Raw genomic sequence first — 15579 nt, 5'->3', positions numbered from 1 at the left:
GTAGCACGCACTCCAGCAGGTATATCTCACTGGTCACCCCCAAAGCCAATTCCTCTTTTGGTCGTCTTTCCTTCCAGTTCTCTGCTGCCAATGTCTGGAACGAACTGCAAAAATCTCTGAAGCTGGAGACTCATATCTCCCTCACTAGCTTTAAACACCAGCTGTCAGAGCAGCTCACAGATTACTGCACCTGTACATAGATGGGCTGTTTACCTACCTCATCCCCATACTGTATTTATTTATTTATCTTGCTTCTTTGCACCCCAGTATCTCTACTTGCACATTCAACTTCTGCACATCTACCATTCCAGTGTTTTAATTGCTATATTGTAATTACTTCGCCACCATGGCCTATTTATTACCTTAACTCCCTAATCGTACCTCATTTGCACTCACTGTATATAGACTTTTTTTGTTTTCTTTTTTTCTACTGTATTATTGACTGTATGTTTTGTTTATTCCATGTGTAACTCTGTGTTGTATGTGTCAAATTGCTATGCTTTATCTTGGCCAGGTCGCAGTTGCAAATGAGAACTTGTTCTCAACTAGCCTACCTGGTTAAATAAAGGTGAAACAGTATCTGTGATTGGTGAAGGATTTGTCTCAGAGGGCAGAATTTGCTATATTTTTGGGGGAACGACAGAGTAGATAGCAGTCAAATGCATTCACTATCATTTCAAGACAGGAAACATGGGTAAGTATTTGTAAAGTAGGGGTCTTGAAAAGGTGGTCTGTGTGTGTGGACTGTGGAGATCTGGGGAGGCTCAGGAGTACTCCAAGTGAAAACAGAACACTGTTTGAGAGAGGTCGGGACTGCTGCATGTTTAGCTAAAGAGCAGCTCTGGTCTGGATCGGAGAGTTCTGAACCGACCTTGGTAGAATCAGCCTTCAGCTCGTATCTTTTAACATGACTTCAATTCATGACTTAAGAAATGGAATAATTTATTGAATCAACATTTTTCAAAGTGGCTATCTGAGCCCACCAATGGGAGAGTTCTTCACTCTCCCATTGAGATGGTGAGTCACTGTACGTTAAACAATGCTAATGAGAAGATCTATTCATGTCGATATGGTGCTTCTCATACGAGCATTTAGTCTGCGTGAGGCAGTCAAAGGCTGTCTGTCATTGAATAGTCGATAGTCAGTCAGAGAGAGTGGGTGCTTTGACAGATTGACAGGCCTTCACCAGCATACTGATTTCCCCAGCCCCCTCCAGTTCCCTCCATGTTCTCATTGACGTATTGTGGCGTCCCACTGGTCCTCTCGGCTGGCCCTGACTAATCCTTGCCCTACGCCCCTCCCCCCTATATGGCCGACGCCATCCACCATCCGCCAGGCAGCTGTGAATTGGCCGGGTCCCCACTGGCCACTCATCGATCCTCCTCTACTGCCTCCAATGGGCCGACACATGCCAGCCACCAGCAGCACACTGTGGGCCAGGAGCCAATGCAGGAAGGGGACATCCTGAGAGAATGCGATAGAGAGAGAGAGGGAGGGAGACCACCCATCCGCCCAAGCTCGTCGGGAATTGGGAAACCACACGTTACATACATATGCCCCTCTCTTTTCACAGTTTACACGTGTTTTGATTTCCATGTTGCCACAAAGCCCCAGCGTGACCTTTACATCTGTCGAACGAGGACAATCAGTTTGCTCATTACTCAATCTCCTACAGCCCTCTGAAAAGTGCTTTAAATGCTATTGTCTTAGCGATACGGGCGGACTCGATAGCTGTTTTGGAACCAGCTACTGTCTCTCACTGTCACTTTATACATATAGTGTCATTCAAAGGAAAGGAGCTCCCACACACTGCACTTTCAAAGTATCATGTTTATTTTGATTCTGTACCATACAGCTGTAGGATCTTAATTTGATCACCATGTTGCAGTTGAACTTTTATGCAAATGCAGGAAATGTTCACTTTTAAAAAGCCTTTCCCTTATGAAAGATGTATCAACCCCTACAACAATTTCCATTAACTCCCTAGAGATGATTGATGCACCGGTGTGGCAATATAAGTAACATAATAAAAAAATCCCCATCAAAATCCTTCAGTTTGAGCTAAAGATCATTTTTTTGCATTGGCTGCGTCTCAATCCACCACATCCACAAGTTGCACTTCTGCATCTGCAGTGAAATGTGGCAGAGCCAGAGCTGTGTTTATCAGACCATGAGTCATGTTTGGAAAAGTGGAGTAGGGAGTGCGAGAAGTTTGTCAAGGCAAAGAAAAGAAACAAGGGCCTCAGTGGAGATGCCGGTGGAAAGGCTACTTCAGAAATGTTGCTGGTGGCTTGTTCAGCACGTGAAGCATGGGAGAACTGAAAGCAACATGCCGTCTTCACCAAAGGATGAGGTATGTTGTTCTATTTTCTATTGTAGTCTAACGAAAAGAGTACCCATATTTTGCTAACAATAGCTAGGCAGCTAGCGCTAGCTACTTTCTCATCCAGAGAAAGCAAGCCAATCAACTAAACTAATGATCTTTACAACTTTTTATGAAACACAATTTTGTTAGAGAAAGAAAATCATAAGCTTCCCACATTGGTAACACCAAAGTCATATTTGGTTGCAAGGTCCAGCTTGTCAAAATGTTGCAAACATTTGAACAGAGTTGAGTAGCTAGGCCAGGCCTACTTAATAACTCTGCTCAAACATTTCCAACAGTCTATTGTAGTCTCGGTTAATGAAATGTAATGTTCATTCATGTTTTGGATATGTGTACTAAATAGCCCTCTACTTTCTAAATTGTTCAAGGCACAAACGTCAGTGAATGGAGACAGCACCTGTTTTTTGTTCTCTGCGCCCCAGCACTGCCTGTTCACCGGCCCAGTAGTAGCAAGGGTGTGAGAAGAAGGTAGAAAAGAGCTGCAGACTCAGCTCGACACGTCACTCGCAAAGGCATTGCAAATTAATGAAGACAGATCTCAAGAACGCCATGCACCGAGCTTGTCCCAGAGGTAAATAAATACAGATAATTTCAGAATCTTCTCCTTTACACTCTTCTGTTGTCCCCCCAGGGGCCTGGCACCTAGAGCTGATTACATGGATGAACTCTCACCAAAAACTCTGGGAGGAATTTGATCACCAGCTGTATGAGTTTGTGCATGACTTCAAGAAGAGGACATGGACCACAGTGAAATGAACACGTTCTGTTGTTTTTCAGACATCTCAGCAGTCGAACATTAGACCCTTTTGTTGTTTACATGTCTGTTCATAGCAGACACTGTTGTACCGAAATATTTATAACACTGACACTTTATTCCATAGACACTTGTTTACATGTCTGTTCTCAGCAGACACATTTGTACTGTGGTTTACTTTCAGAAGAAAGAATAAAGGTTTATTTTTGTGTGCTGAAAAAGCTCCATTGGCATTTCTTCATATATAAATGTGTTTCAATGCATTATATTTGAACATCAAGTGCTGACAACACTGAGAAGAGCTGTGTGCCACAGTCTCTCTAAATGACTGCACACATCAGTTTCATTTTATTAACAAGATTAAAACTATACATTTTGTACAAAGTACTTTGGTTCACATTACACACAAAGAACTGAGTCTGTGTGTCCATCAAGAGGTGTGTGTCGTCACTTCCTTGCTTGGCCGTAGATGATTATTACCAGCTCATCGCCCTCTACTGTCCCGGGGTAATATTGCTGCTTTCCCTTTTTTTTCTCTTTTTTTTTACAAGTGAACATCTTTTTTGGGTGTATGTGAACACACTAGTTTGGTTCACCTAGCTGTCTTCGACTAGCCACCAGCCAAACTGAAGCATGCTGACGACTTTAGGAGGACCTGTAGGAGCCCTGTGTGTGATAGCTTTCTGAGTACTGTAGCCGTAGGTGTCTCCTTCAGAAGCAATTTTTTTGCTTGGGTTTATAATGTTCTTTCAGCATTATTGTCAAAATGTAGTTATTGGCATAGCCTTGTTCTGTTCAATGTTCTCTACCTACATAATACTCTAAATACCCCAATTCATGTTGTTAAATTCAAAAGAATACTAGATAAAAATTGCTGACACCATTCAAACTAATGAGGGATCAGAACTTTGAAGCCAATTATCTCAGAATTATCTTTTTGCAGAACCTTAGAGTCCCATGCTCTCGCCATCTCAGTCCAAACCACCATAGATATCTCACAATGTGACATGGCACTGTAGGAGGTCTCTAGAGTTATTAGTACCTAGGAACCCTATGTGTGTGAACTCTAAGCACTATCTCATATAAATCATCTCCGTTCAAAAAACAGTTTTTGCTATGATGGATAAAAGATCAGGCCGAGCCGTGCTGCTCTGTTTCCATGGCAACCCCTTTACAATTTTTTTTATACATTTTTCTATGATGTGATTTAAGTCTGTTTTTTTTGCAATTGTGTGTACCACGGGGAGTGTAGGGGGGTTATTCAGTCCCCTGACTGTGTACACAGAGGCGGCAGGAGCCTTGTGGTTAGAGTGTTGGACTAGTAACAAAAAGGTTGCTAAATCGAATCCCCGAGCTGACAAGGTAAAAATCTGTAGTTCTACCCCTGAACAAGGCAGTTAACCCACTGTTCCTAGGCTGTCATTGTAAATACGAATTTGTTCTTAACGGACTTGCCTAGTTAAATAAAAGGTTTTTAAAAATACTGTGGGTATTAAAATATGATTTTGTAGAATAACTAATATAAACAGACCATAGGGAAATACCCCAGGGATGAAAAATGATTAAATATTAAGAGAATTGAAAATGCAATACTGTAAACGTGGAGTAGTTATTTAAAAAATCAATTGAACACTGGTTTCATTTTCATTGCAGACTAGAATTCTCACCTGAGTAATGTGTGTGCTTTTTCAGAAATATTTTATCAGAACATTCTATGAACTGGAGTAGAAGTCACTCACCAAGGATCGTGTGACCTGAAAACATGATGAACTACTAAAATATGCTTGTCCTTATAGAGGGTTTAGATTTTGACGGTGACCATTTGGACACTCTTCAACTAGCAGCTCTCCTCTTTACCCTAACTTTGCATTCTCCACTTTGGACCAGAGTGCCAGGGGCACCAACCGTATGTGTGTGTGTGTGACTGTGACTGCCGCCCCTGGGTCCACCACTACACCACATTCAGTTTATATCCCCCTGTCTCTACATCTTCCTCACTGCTTTTCAAATACAGGCAGCTCAATTCAAGGCTGAGCCTGTGGTACTCAGGCACTAGCTTCAAAACCTTGTTCTGCTAAGGGTCTTGTCCCAAATCAGCTTCCCTCCTACTAACGCATGCTAAAGAGGCACAGACAAACCGACCGGCTCGATTCGGCTATATGTAGCAAAAAAATATATATATTTTATTTTTTACATTGGATAAAAGAAGACTCAGAGCTAGAAAATGGTATGTCATACCCTACAGTTGAGGAACAATGGGAAAGTAATTCTGCTTTTAAAGTTGATACATTTGTAACCTCACTTTTGAGAAAATGGCCCTTGGTACCTACTGTTTTGGTACCTACTGGAGAGCTCTTTGTCTACACCCATTCAGCATCGTTTACACCCTTTTAAGCTTTAGCCCCACCCATCTCTTTAAGGATTCACATTTGACACTATGTACTAAACAAGCAAAGATTTCAAGACTAAGGTCTGCGTTATACTACGGGTCTGTTCGTAAATTTAATCTGGAGTGCCAGAGTGTGTTCTGTGCGTTCGTAAACTCAGAGCGTTGTCAGATTGGCTGTTCGTAAATTCATAGTTTTTCGTTCTCGGAGCAGTCAGGCCACACACTGGACGCTCTGGCCTAAAAGTAGGGTTGATCCGAGCGTTCTGACCTAACAGCAGCAGTCAAGCACTCAAGCTAACTGGATAACGTTGGCTAGCTACTTCCTGACGCAAATGAGAGAACAGCTCACTCTGACCATTTTACTCACCCTAGCAGAGCTGCTTAGACTGTTTTTATGTTATCCAGAGCGTTGGTGACTGCAACTGTGCTGCTGGCAACATTTTAATGCTTTTTTGCCAAGATTTACTGACACCGGGCCATATTCAACGTGTGTTGAGCGTTCGTAAATTCATCAGGTATTCTGACAAATTTACCAGTTACGTCTATCGACATTCGTCGCAGTGACATCATGAACATTATATTGAAATAGTTACTTCCATAGTGGAATCTTTTGTTTAGACATGTAGCTAGGGAGCTAAACAATTAACCACAATCCCAACTCAGAATGTTACTACCCTGCATGAATCTGCAGGAAGCTAACCAACCAGGTTCAATGTTAGCTAGCTAACATTGGGCTATAACTAGCAATGCAAATGGCTCTGAGATACAAATAATATTACCACACAGATCATACACGTAATGTTAGCTAGCTAACTAACTAGTACCCTTTAACTTAAAATGAAAACTACTTTCTGACTAAATTTGAAATGTATAATATATCTGAAAATGTAGCTAGCTCGACTCTCTTACCCATATACAGTGCCTTGCGAAAGTATTCGGCCCCCTTGAACTTTGCGACCTTTTGCCACATTTCAGGCTTCAAACATAAAGATATAAAACTGTATTTTTTTGTGAAGAATCAACAACAAGTGGGACACAATCATGAAGTGGAACGACATTTATTGGATATTTCAAACTTTTTTAACAAATCAAAAACTGAAAAATTGGGTGTGCAAAATTATTCAGCCCCTTTACTTTCAGTGCAGCAAACTCTCTCCAGAAGTTCAGTGAGGATCTCTGAATAATCTAATCTTGACCTAAATGACTAATGATGATAAATACAATCCACCTGTGTGTAATCAAGTCTCCGTATAAATGCACCTGCACTGTGATAGTCTCAGAGGTCCGTTAAAAGCGCAGAGAGCATCATGAAGAACAAGGAACACACCAGGCAGGTCCGAGATACTGTTGTGAAGAAGTTTAAAGTCGGATTTGGATACAAAAAGATTTTCCAAGCTTTAAACATCCCAAGGAGCACTGTGCAAGCGATAATATTGAAATGGAAGGAGTATCAGACCACTGTATCAGACCACTGCAAATCCACCTGGCCGTCCCTCTAAACTTTCAGCTCATACAAGGAGAAGACTGATCAGAGATGCAGCCAAGAGGCCCATGATCAATCTGGATGAACTGCAGAGATCTACAGCTGAGGTGGGAGACTCCATAGGACAACAATCAGTCGTATATTGCACAAATCTGGCCTTTATGGAAGAGTGGCAAGAAGAAAGCCATTTCTTAAAGATATCCATAGAAAGTGTAGTTTAAATTTTGCCACAAGCCACCTGGGAGACACACCAAACATGTGGAAGAAGGTGCTCTGGTCAGATGAAACAAAAATGTAACTTTTTGGCAACAATGCAAAACGTTATGTTTGGCGTAAAAGTAACACAGCGCATCACCCTGAACACACCATCCCCACTGTCAAACATGGTGGTGGCAGCATCATGGTTTGGGCCTGCTTTTCTTCAGCAGGGACAGGGAAGATGGTTAAAATTGATGGGAAGATGGATGGAGCCAAATACAGGACCATTCTGGAAGAAAACCTGATGGAGTCTGCAAAAGACCTGAGACTGGGACGGAGATGTGTCTTCCAACAAGACAATGATCCAAAACATAAAGCAAAATCTACAATGGAATGGTTCAAAAATAAACATATCCAGGTGTTAGAATGGCCAAGTCAAAGTCCAGACCTGAATCCAATCGAGAATCTGTGGAAATAACTGAAAACTGCTGTTCACAAATGCTCTCCATACAACCTCACTGAGCTCGAGCTGTTTTGCAAGGAGGAATGGGGGAAAAAATCAGTTTCTCGATGTGCAAAACTGGTAGAGACATACCCCAAGCGACTTACAGCTGTAATCGCAGCAAAAGGTGGCGCTACAAAGTATTAACTTAAGGGGGCTGAATAATTTTGCACGCCCAATTTTTCAGTTTTTGATTTGTTAAAAAAGTTTGAAATATACAATAAATGTCGTTCCACTTCATGATTGTGTCTCACTTGTTATTGATTCTTCACAAAAAATACAGTTTTATATATTTATGTTTGAAGCCTGAAATGTGGCAAAAGGTCCCAAAGTTCAAGGGGGCCGAATACTTTCGCAAGGCACTGTAGATATTTAAAAAAAAGTTTACGTTCAAATGGCGCTCCTGTAAAGTAGTGACATACGCCTATTTTCCTGAAACGAGTCACAAATTTCTAAATGACCGGGGCCTCTGCTTTACTTAGTAGATAGAACAGAAGCCTAAACTCCTCCAACGCTGACAAAAACACATTTGGTTGTCATGATTGCCATTGTTCTGGTGCTTCATCTCCATATTACACAATATAGAAAAACCAGAACTGTTTCCTCATTCCCGGTAGTGTCAGTGGGTTTAAATGATGTCGGTGTGTGAGTGGGTAACAGATTGTAGTCTACCATTTAGTATTGACCAGTGCAGCTTCATTAGAAATCTTGTTCAGTCTCAGAAATGTGTGGATTTCAAGCCGCAGATCTTCATACGACTTCCTGAAAGGATGTGTGGTTGATTCAACACGAGACCAGATAATTGGTCAAGAAAACCCTGTGTGGGAACCACTGAGAGAAATTGTTGAAAGTTGGCCAGTAGAGAGGAGGCTAGAGAAAGGAGTTGGTAACCCAGGCTGACTTTGTCAGAAATAGGATTTTTGGTGGGATTACTATTCCTGTCTGACTCTGGCTTTCTTTGCTTTCGAATCATCCCTAAATGAAGTTGGCAACCATAATCCCAGACTTAAACGTTCTTTTAATCCCCTGTCCATATTATAATATTGCAGAGCCTTGCATGCTGCTGCAAAGGGACCGTAGGCGGGTTTTAAATATGGAGGGCTCACCCTCAAATTTATTACGCCTTAATTGTATCTGAAGATTGCATCTCCTAGGCAGAGTGCTGACTTATGAATTATTGATGGGCAGCTTTGTAGCCATTGTAAATGGGGGGTCTATTGAGAAGTAGCGCAAATGTAGTTTGAGGCGTTCCGTAGGGAAACTAGGCTAATATATCCAGGGTGTGTCCCAAATGTCACTCTATTCCCTATGTAGGCCCTGTCCAAAAGAAATGCACTATGTAGGAGATAGGGTGCCATTTGGGACGCAGCTCTGTGTGTCTCCATCGACACACAGATGTTACAAACTTGAGCTATGGGTGAAGTGTTTCAACAGAAGTGTCAGAAGGGAGAGACTAATATTCAGCATCTTTGGATGTGGCAGAAAACATTGTCCATATAAACTGTATAGAATTTTGTGGGGGAACCAGAAGTTCTAGTTGGTGTTCTAAGTTTGGAATGCCTCTTCCATCCCTTTCGTCTCCCAAATAACCTGACATGTTTGAACCCTTTCAACATTTTCTACCAATTACCCAGTAGCATACGGTCTTCTCTTCTCCATCTCATTGTGGTTATGTAATTTAATTAGTAAGCAGTGTCTGATAATGTTGTTTTGGGAATGAGATGCACCCTCTTTGTATCCTGTTCAACACTTGGCAATTCTGCTCCAAATATACTGGAAACCCAACTCTGCTGAGAGCCTTTTTACGGGAATATGTTGAGAGATGGGAAGGGTTTTTTGAGTGCTGGTTTGCATGTCCCTCCTTGGTTGTAGTCACGCTGAATAGAGGTGATTTTTTTCTTTGAGGAACGGCAGCGTTCTTCTCTCAGTTATTGAGTCATGTCTTGGTTCATGGCCTCCATAGTTTTCTTTTGTAGGAACCATTCAAACAACAGTTCAGTCATGATTCATAATGGGGTTAAACATTTGTCCCCCCACTTGAAATATTGTCTAAGAATGTAAGACTATTGGAGGATAATCAATATTGCTGTTCTTAGCTGTTCTTTGCTGTTCTTAGCTGCCATTATAGTTGACTATGTCTTCTTCGCTGCACTTCTGTTACTGTCTCCTGTTCTTCCTCTTTCTGGTGGTCATGCAGAGACTGGGGGCAGTGAAAGTGCTGGCGTGGTAACTTGTCTCAGTTTGTAGATGGGTAGTGCCAGCCAAATCCTCACCCACACTCTGAGGGTAGTGCCCTGTTTGTGCACTATCAGCCATTTTCCCCGGTCAAATACCATAGTCGATTGAAAGGCACTGTGCTCTGCAAGATTTCATTGTGAAATACTTTAGATGCCAAAACACTTGAATTTAAGCATTTGTTTATCAACTTTTGTTTTCTGAGATTAAATTTTTGTTCAGTATAATATACAAATGCAACATGTAAAGTGTTGGTCCCATGTTTCATGGGTTGAAATAAAGGATCCCCCAAATTTTCCATATGCACAAAAAGCTTTTTTCTCTCAAATTTTGTGCACAAATTTGTTTACATCCCTGGTGAGGACGATGATCATGCATATAAACCGCCCTGGGGCAATGCCCACATGCACAAAGCGAGGTCCGTACAGAAATGGTTTGTCGAGATCGGTGTGGAACAACTTGACTTGCCTGCACTCAGCCCTGACCTCAACCCCATCGAACACCTTTGAGAGGAATTGGAACACCGACTGTGAGCCAGGCCTAATCGCCCAACATTAGTGCCCGACCTGACTAATGCTCTTGTGGCTGAATGGAAGCAAGTCCCCGCAGCAATGTTCCAACATCAAGTGGAAAGCCTTCCCAGAAGAGTGGAGGCTGTTAAAGCCACAAAGGGGGGACCAACTCCATATTAATGTAATTAGATGTTCGACAAGCAGGTGTCCGCATGCTTTTGGTGATGTAGTGTTTTTCAATTGACTGATTTGAAATTGTTGCATTTATATTTTTGTAAATATTACTTTTTAATGTCAATGTTGTGTACATGGAATGGTTGCGACAAATCACATTTGCTATCTCATGGCAACACTTTCTTCGTCTTTACATATAGGCCTAGCCTACAGTGTTTAATTTGATCATTTTCTTAAAGTCACATGCTCTATCTGCCCAAGATATGCCCATTATTATTATCCTTCTCTATTCTGTATTTGCAGCCAATTTGTCTTTTGGTATCTTTCTGCTCAGACACTCTGCCTGGGGCATCTGTGGTGAAGGTGGTGTCGCCACAGTTATGTTGCTTCGTTTGAGTCCCATAGAATGAAGCTGCTTCCTGTGCTGGATACTGGCTGTAAACTGTAATTTGATTGACACCTACAGACAGTCAGGGTTCCCTAGTCGATAACAATGGGAGCGTTTATTTTTTCCTGATGCTCGCTAATGTTACTTGTGCAGTGAATGTACAGAGAGCAAAATGCTGACTTCATCTACACACACTGCCTAAATACATGGGTATTTTTGTGCTTATATTTGCCTCTGAAACCTACAATAATTAGGCCTGCAGCTTATAAAGAAAATAGTTCATGGCCCATTCCATCACCCATATAAGGTGAAATAGAAACATGAGTGGTATGTGTGATGTGGTTGTGTGCTACTGCATTAGCAGGTGTACTGCTGGATGAGAGAAGTGGGTGCCTGTGCAGTGGTTTCAATATCATTTGAGTTTGAGATAAGGGCCTAACCCATTGCTATTGCCTACTGATTGCCGACAGAAACAAACATCTTTCTGGTAAGAAGAGGGGCGGGGGGTATGCCTTATGATTAACGAGACGGGGTGTGATCATAACCACATACAGGAACTCAAGTCCTTCCGTTCACCGGACTTAGAATTCCACACAATCAAATGTCGACCGCATTATCTACCAAGAGAATTCTCATTGATTATAATCACAGCCGCATATATTCCCCCCCAAGCAGACACATAGATGACCCTGAACAAACTTTATTTGACTCTATGTAAACTGGAAACCACATATCCTGAGGCTGCATTCATTGTAGCTGGGGATTTTAACAAGGCTAATCTGAAAACAAGACTCCCTAAATTCTATCAGCATATTGATTGTGCTACCAGGGCTGGTGAAACCCTGGATCATTGTTGTTCCAACTTCCGCAACGCATATAAGGCCCTCCCCCGCCCTCCTTTCAGAAAATCTGACCACGACACCAGCCTATAGACAGAAACTAAAACAGCATGCTCCTGCGCTCAGGTCTGTTCAATGCTGGTCCGACCAATCTGATTCCACGCTTCAAGATTGCTTCGATCACGTGGATTGGGATATGTTCTGCATTGCGTCAAACAACAACATTGACGAATACACTGATTCGGTGAGCGAGTTCATTAGCAAGTGCATTGGCGACGTCGTACCCACAGCAACTATTAAAACATTCCCCAACCAGAAAGGGTGGATTGATGGCAGCATTCGCGCGAAACTGAAAGCGCGAACCACTGCTTTTAACCAGGGCAAGGTGACCGGAAACATGACCAAATACAAAACAGTGTAGCTATTCCCTCCACAAGGCAATCAAACAAGCTAAGCGTCAGTATAGAGACAAAGTAGAGTCGCAATTCAACGGCTCAGACACAAGAGGTATGTGGCAGGGTCTACAATCAATCACGGATTACAAAAAGAAAACCAGCCCCGTCGCAGACGGATGGATGTCTTGCTCCCAGACAGACTAAACAACTTCTTTGCTTTCTTTGAGGACAACACAGTGCCACTGACACAGACAGCTACCAAAACCTGCGGACTCTCCTTCCCTGCAGCCGACGTGAGTAAAACATTTAAAACGTGTTAACCCTCGCAAGGCTGCAGGCCCAGACAGCATTCCCAGCTGCGTCCTAAGAGCATGTGCAGACCAGCTGGCTGGTGTGTTTACGGACATATTCAATCAAACCTTATCCCAGTCTGCTGTTCTCACATGCTTCAAGAGGGCCACCATTGTTTCTGTTCCCAAGAAAGCTAAGGTAACTGAGCGAAACGACTACTGCCTCGTATCACTCACTTCAGTCATCATGAAGTGCTTTGAGAGACTAGTCAAGGACCATATCACCTCCACGCCAACCTGACACCCTAGACCCACTCCAATTTGCTTACAGCCCCAATAGGTCCACAGACGACGCAATCGCAACCACACTGCACACTGCCCTAACTCATGTGGACAAGAGGAATACCTATGTGAGAATGCTGTTCATCAACTATGGGTCAGCATTTAACACCATAGTACCCTCCAAACTCGTCATCAAGCTCGGGACCCTGGGTCTCGACTAGAGGTCGACCTACTATGATTTTTCAACGCCGATACCGATTAATCGGCCGTTTAAAAAATAATGTGTTAGTAATAATGACAATTACAACCACACTGAATGAACACTTATTTTAACTTAATATAATACATAAAAAATCTATTTAGCCTCAAATAAATAATGAAACATGTTCAATTTGGTTTCAATAATGCAAAAACAAAGTGTTGGAGAAGTAAAAGTGCAATATGTGCCATGTAAGAAAGCTAACGTTTGAGTTCCTTGCTCAGAACATGAGAACATATGAAAGTTGATGGTTCCTTTTAACATGAGACTTCAATATTCCAAGGTAAGAGGTTTTAGGTTGTAGTTAATATAGTATTTATAGGACTATTTCGCTCTACACCATTTGTATTTCATATACCTTTGACTATTGGATGTTCTTATAGGCACTATAGTATTGCCAGTGTAACCTGGGCTCGAACCAGGAACACATCGACAACAGCCACACTCGAAGCAGCGTTACCCATCGCTCCACAAAAGCCGCAGCCCTTGCAGACGGGAATAACTACTCCAAGTCTCAGAGCGAGTGACATTTGAAACACTATTGACGCACACCAAGCTAACTAGCTAGCCATTTCACGTCAGTTACACCAGCCATTAGGCTGATAGGCCTGAAGTCATAAACAGCGCTGTGCTTGCGAAGAGCTGCTGGCAAAAGGCACGAAAGTTCTGTTTGAATGAATGCTTACGAGCCTGCTGCTGCCTAACATCGCTCAGTCAGACTGCTCTATCAAATCATAGACTTAATTATAACACACAGAAATACGAGCCTTTCTGCATTAATATGGTCGAATCCGGAAACTATCATTTCAATGAAATACGGAACCGTTCGGTATTTTATCTAACGGGTGGCATCCCTAAGTCTAAATATTCTTGTTACATTGCACAAACTTCAATGCTATGTCATAATTCTGTCAAATAATTTCGCCCTATTCTGGCAAATTAATTCTGCCCAAACTGTTGCATATACCCTGACTCTGCGTGCAATGACCGCAAGAGAAATGACACAATTTCACCTGGTTAATATTGCCTGCTAATCTGGATTTCTTTTAGCTAAATATTGGCTTCTACTGCATTCGCGTAACAGGCAGGCTCCTCGTGGAGTGCAATGAGAGGCAGGTGGTTAGAGCGTTGGACTAGTTAACTGTAAAGTTGCAAGATTGGATCCCCTGAGCTGACAAGGTGAAAATCTGTCGTTCAGAACAAGGCAGTTAACCCACCGTTCCTAGGCCGTCATTGAAAATAAGAATGTGTTTTTAACTGACTTGCCTAGTTAACTTCTTGCGTCGAGCCATCCCGGATCCGGTATCGTGACTACAGCCTCAAGCTCATTACCATAACGCAACGTTAACTATTAATGAAAATCGCAAATTAAATTAAATTAATCTATTTTGCTCTCAAGCTTAGCCTTTTGTTAACAACACTGTCATCTCAGATTTTCCAAAATATGCTTCTCTACCATAGCAAACTAGCATTTAGCATTTATCGTTAGCATTTAGCATTAGCATTTAGCGTTAGCATTAGCAGGCCACATTTTCACAAAAACCAGCAAAAACATTCAATAAATCATTTACCTTTGAAGAACTTTGGATGTTTTCAATGAGGAGACTCTCAGTTAGATAGCAAATGTTCAGTTTTTCCTGAAAGATTTTTTGTGCAGGAGAAATCGGTCCGTTTGGCGCGTCACGTTTGGCTACCAAAAAAACCCGAAAATTCAGTTATCCAAACGCCAAACTTTTTCCAAATTAACTCCATAATATCGACTGAAACATGGCAAACGTTGTTTAGAACCAATCCTCAAGGTGTTTTTCACATATCTCTTCAATGTGGTATCGTTCCTGGAAGTGTGCTTCTGTGTCTGTATCCCATGGCAAAATGAGTGTTACTGACAATTGCGCACCGATTTAAACAAAGGACACCGGACGGCCCCCTGGCAAATGTCGTCTCTTATGGCCAATCTTCCAATGATATGCCTACAAATACGCCACAATGCTGCAGACATCTTGGATGAACGGCAGAGCGCATAAGCTCGTTCACAGCATATTCACAGCCATATAAGGAGACGTTAGTAAACACAGCGTCAAAAATCCTGTTCATTTCCTGTTTGAAGTTTCATCTTGGTTTCGCCTGTAGCATTAGTTCTGGGGCACTCACAGATAATATCTTTGCAGTTTTGGAGACGTCAGAGTTTTGTCTTTCCAAGGCTGTCAATTCCATGCATAGTCGAGCCGAGCATCTTTTCGTGACAAAATATTGCGCTTAAAACGGGCATGTCTTTTTATCCAATAATGAAATAGCGCCCCCATAGCTTCAACTGGTTAAATACAGGTATTTAAAAAACGTAATATATATATTTTTTAAAATCGGCAAAATCGGTCCAAAAATACAGATTTCCGTTGTTATGAAAACTTGAAATCGGCCCTCATTAATCGGCCATTCCGATTAATCGGTCAACCTCTACCCCACCCTGGGTACTGGTCTTCCTGACGGGCCGCC

General features: G+C 42.1%; 1 protein-coding gene and 1 long non-coding RNA gene across 5 annotated transcripts in view; both read left to right on the top strand.

The window, feature by feature from the left end:
• The window catches only part of LOC118391962 (protein phosphatase 3 catalytic subunit alpha), a 134309-nt gene that overhangs the window by 40926 nt on the left and 77804 nt on the right, over positions 1-15579 (top strand). The gene's annotated exons all lie outside the window — the stretch shown is intronic.
• On the top strand, positions 537-3580 carry LOC118391964 (uncharacterized). Its single transcript, XR_004827266.2, has 3 exons — positions 537-2353; positions 2755-2854; positions 3018-3580. It is a non-coding gene; the product is annotated as an uncharacterized LOC118391964 (long non-coding RNA).

The sequence above is a fragment of the Oncorhynchus keta genome, chromosome 13 (assembly GCF_023373465.1).
Source record: "Oncorhynchus keta strain PuntledgeMale-10-30-2019 chromosome 13, Oket_V2, whole genome shotgun sequence".
NCBI classification, from domain to species: domain Eukaryota; kingdom Metazoa; phylum Chordata; class Actinopteri; order Salmoniformes; family Salmonidae; genus Oncorhynchus; species Oncorhynchus keta.
This window is presented reverse-complemented; position numbering and strand designations above follow the sequence as displayed.